The sequence below is a fragment of the Lepisosteus oculatus genome, unplaced genomic scaffold (genome assembly GCF_040954835.1).
Source record: "Lepisosteus oculatus isolate fLepOcu1 unplaced genomic scaffold, fLepOcu1.hap2 HAP2_SCAFFOLD_492, whole genome shotgun sequence".
Classification (NCBI taxonomy): domain Eukaryota; kingdom Metazoa; phylum Chordata; class Actinopteri; order Semionotiformes; family Lepisosteidae; genus Lepisosteus; species Lepisosteus oculatus.
The window spans coordinates 11,943-16,543 of record NW_027168034.1 but is presented as its reverse complement, the minus strand read 5'-3'; the positions used below and the strand labels follow the sequence as shown (position 1 = coordinate 16,543).

General features: G+C 43.0%; 1 long non-coding RNA gene across 1 annotated transcript; it reads left to right on the top strand.

Moving 5' to 3' along the window:
• The first annotated feature begins 2,327 nt into the window (after nucleotides 1-2,327).
• Nucleotides 2,328-4,601, top strand: LOC138230786 (uncharacterized). Its single transcript, XR_011186390.1, has 3 exons — nucleotides 2,328-2,918; nucleotides 3,372-3,406; nucleotides 3,760-4,601. It is a non-coding gene; the product is annotated as an uncharacterized lncRNA (long non-coding RNA).

The window sequence follows — 4,601 nt, the reverse complement described above, 5'->3', positions numbered from 1 at the left end:
GGAAAAAATGGCTAAATTGTATTATGGTACCACTGGAAAAGAATCAGCAGTATGTAAGATTTATTTCATGGGTGCACACATGTAACTAAATCTTACATTGACTGAAATTTAGAAGTGAATTAAGTAAATTGTAAAACGGGGGAAACTATGCTCCTGTCTAGTGTAAGGCAGACTTCCTGATTTAACCCAGTGAGACAGTATTTTTCTAATTTCCTGCAATGCTGACTGGAATTGGTTGTGTACTGTGCCTTGTGAGAAGGGAGAGAGCAGTATGAAAACGTGCTTTTTCTGGAGGACTCCCTTGTTCTGGATGTGTAATTGTGCTTTGTTTAGTACTGCATGGTTTGCCATTGGCTCCTGTGTATTGACTTGTGACTGTATAGGATACTATGGTAGTAAACCATTTCTATTTGGTTCAATTTTTAGAACACATTTAAAGGAGCTGAGTAGTGAATGTGAAGCTTAGTTTTACCAAAAGTTTGTATATGTACAAGCTGTAATCTCTCTGATGGTAGAAAACATGATGTGGTTGGAAGGCTTAAATCTATATACAGTGGCCCAGCAATAGGGTTTTAGTGCTATCTGTGCTTTTGTACTTCAATTGTTTAAAATGTTGAAGCTCTAAAACCTTTCCCCTCATGGCGTTCCAGTCAAGGCTGCAGCTGTTAAATAATAAAGATGGTTGGTGTTTTTGGTCTTGTACTGCTATGGAACCCAAATTTGGGGGGGGGACTTGAAATGTTCTTTATGTAAAACTGACTGTAAACGTACTGCAGCCTTAGGTGTGTTGACTTTTTTTTTTAAGTGAATGTCCACCACTTTTTGATGGGATATACAACTTTACAAAATTCTAAGGTCAATTCGCTGTACTGTAAACTTGTTACTACTTTTTTTGTAGAAGTACTGATAGTTTTTAGGTGTACATTAATTTAGCTTGTATGTACCCTAGGTCCACATGGAATACTGTAAATGGAATTAAGAAACATATTTCCTTGGTTATAGGAATGTGGAGAATGTTAAACTTCTGTAAATTGACCTAAAGATCTGAGTATTTGTGGGGAGGGGGAAGCAAAGTCTTGCCTTAGGAAGCTTCCAAGCTGCTGTCAAGAAGAGAAGCAAGAGCATCTATGTCCTGGGTGAGCAGGGCAAGGACTTGGGTTATTGTTTCTGTTTGGGCCAGTAAGAGGCCAGTGGTTAAGGTTAGGATCAGTGATCAGTCAGGATTGGGGGTAGAGTTGAGTTGAACTGTACGTTTTGAGATGGATGCACTGAATTTGAATCTGAACTTTAATCCTTTTTGTTTTGCACTGCATGTGAATTCCAGCAAGCTGGTGACAACTGTAATAATGGAATATTGCAACAGGATCCGGAGGTTCCCTGGAAATCTGCTGTGTCAATGGAACTATAAGGAAGCGGAAGGCTGTGCCTATTTTTCAGCTATTGCCTGAATCACTGACCTTGGCTGCTCTGTGATGGACAGTTTGGAGGAGTGTCTATCCACTTTAGGAGTCCATGATGCCATTCTGCTTGATGGCCCAGCTCTGAGTAAAGGAGGCTAGTTCTGTCCTGAGGCGAGGTGATCCACCTGCTCAAAGTTCTCATCAACCACAACTGTCAAACCTCTGCGTGAGGTGGGAATACTGGTGGTCGATAATCCGATAATCCAATCATCTCACTGCCTGAAGTTCTTGGACCATAGCCTGCATCTTTAATGCTGATCTGCTTATTGCTCTTAACCCAATCAGTGCAACTTTTTGGCCAAGATAAAGGTGAGTTTGAAGGTAAGTAGAGGGGAGGTACAACTCAAACTCTTTTTATGAGGCTGGTCAGTAGTGGTGTTGATTGTGTTTGTAAATGAGACTAGTGCAATGATCGGTGCTTCCCAGTCCCTGGCCATCTGAAAGCACAGTGTGGAGTGACAGGAGTGGAGAATCCTGTTCAGAGGAAGCTCACTGGCTGGCTAAAAGGATACCAGCTGCGTGACCTGTTGATGTCCATTTGTGAGAATTTAAGTCCTCCACTTTGAAGAGTAGAAAGTGAAGAGATGCTGCAAGCTGTCCTTCTTGAAATTCCTGGATGCCCGTGGATCTTGGAGCAGGTACAAAGGTAGTGTCTTTTGACATGGTCCCTGGACCAGAGGTGGGTTTCACTCTTTTCCCATAATGAAAAGGTGCTTTTGGAGAAGGCTGTGTTAAGCTCTTGGACATCTTCAGATGGATAAGGTCATGCTTTAATGTGCTAAATGTTTTTTTTTCTTTTTGGCTATCTTCTGGGTTTTGTTCCCTGCTTGGGTGAAACACTCCCACACTGACATGCACTTGACTGGCTGTCATTCTGGCTCAAATACTGAATATGTTTTGTATGTGATTTATTTCATGGGTGCACACATGTAAATAAATCACTTTGGATACACTGCAGTACAACAGTGACTTGGCGCACCAGCAGCCTCCTCCACTGCAGACTTCTTGCTGGTTATGTCTTTGAGGAGACAGCATGTCAGCCAGGTTCTCTTGATTGGTGTTGGACAGGAACTGATTTCCTCACAGGGGAGGAACTGCAATGGATCCCACCCCCTGTGGCACGAGCCCTGGACTGGGGGTTTTCTCTTTGCTCTCTGCAGGGTGTTTTACAGTTGGTCTGTGTTGGACAGATGCTGCACTGTGTCCATGTTGGAAGTAGAAATGCTGGCTTGTCTGTTTCTAACAAGTGCAGAGGACTTGGTCTAAATTTCTCTCCTTTTCAGGCTCTCTGCTGCCAGAAGGGTTGACCAGGCCTTTGCTCCAGAGGGAGGATCTTTTATCACCAGGAGTGGAGAACAGATGGTGCTGGTCTCTGGGACCTTTCCATGAAGATCTGTTGGAGGAGTGGGGTGCTTGTTCCAAGACAAAGTCAACAGTAACATCAAAGGATCTAGTCAGGTGAGTGGGTCAGGTGAGTCCCTTTCCATCCAGGAAGAGAGATGGGGCATTTTGAGCATAATGAGCACACTGGGTACATGGGGTTTTAATCGGGTACATTTGGGTACTATGGGTATATGTTGGTTTATTTGGGTACAATCAGGTACATTAGTGTAGACTGCATATCACGTTAAATGGGGTACGTTGAGTATATTGGGCAGGCAGCTTTTGGTGTGTGCATGGGAGTTGCAGCATACAGTGCAGTACATCCTAAAAACGCCATATATTACTCTTGACTTTTATCATTTTTTACACTTAAAATGGACTTGAAAGACCCTGTTCTCAGAGGAATGTAGGATAATCTGAAAGCCGTGCATTATCTTTAGTTCATTTCATGGAGAATTGAATATTTGAGAATCTTTGATTTTGTAATTTTAACAGTTCTATTTCTTCTCTGTTTCCACGCTTTATAAGGCATTGGAAGAGAAGCAAGTGGATCTATGTCCTGGGTAAGCAGGCAAGAACATTCTGGGTTATTTTGTTTGGGTTTGTTGGGGTTGAGGAAAGGGATAAGTTGGTTAGCTGGCTGTTTTGAGAAGGATGAACCTGTAATTTGTAACTTGTGTACTTATGTTTTAAACAAGATAATAGAACTGAAGTTCTCCCCTGTGGTAGGAGCCCTGCACCATGGGTTTTTGCTTTTGCACTCTTCAGGGTGGTTTTCTGTTGGTTTGTCCTGAAAAGGTGTAGCACTGAACATTATGGCGGTTTAGGTCAAAACTGGTGTTGGGAGTGGGAATGTTGGCTGGACCATTTCTGACTAGTGCAGAGGACTCAGTCCAGTTTCTTATTTTTTCTTGAGGTTCTCTGCTGTCTGGGGTATGACCAGGCCTTTGCTGCCAAGGGAGGACGTTCACCAGGACTGGAGCCCAGATGCAGCAGACTGGGTAGTGGGTTCTGTCTGCCAAGATCTGCTTGGGGAATCATGTGCCTGTTCCAATTCCAGAAGCCAATGGACTCATCAGAGGAGCATCAAAGCTGCTTTAGAAGTTCCTAACAACAAAGGCAGAGAAAGGGAGGGAGGTCTTTGGTGGGTTAATTGTGGGCAGGAAAGAGGTTCAGGTGCTATTCGTTGTACAACAAGAGCTGCTTGAAGCTCTAAGTGAATCTCTGCACACCTGCCTTGTAATGGCTGTTAGGACCATGGCTTGTAACTTCAGCACCTGAGCCACCTGGCAGGGAGGAGACAAAGTGACTTCTAGTGCTGGAATGGAGAAAGAGTTGGCAGTTGGTAACTTTGTAGTGTTTTGCACATTCTAGGCCATTTGAAAAGCAGAGTTTGAGAGACTCAAAGGTCATGCAATGATTTATTTGCATGGGTGCACACATGTATATAAATCTTGCATTGGCTGTAGAGTAAAACTGAATTGAGCACGTAAGGTAGAAATGAATAAAAGGAAAACTAATGCCATCCACTCACTTGGAAAAGAGGGATTGGTTTAGCTGAGTGCCGCTCTTTTTTGGTACCTGCACAGAAAGCCCTTTGTCATGGGAGGGGATTTCCTACAGAATGAGGTAGGAGAAAGATGGGGGTTGTTTGTTCTGTTTTGTGAGAAGAGATATGTAGTTATGTGGCTTTGTAAATTCTTTGCCAGAAAATGTCCTCATGTATTGAAAATCTATATTTTTGTTGGTGTGGGATGA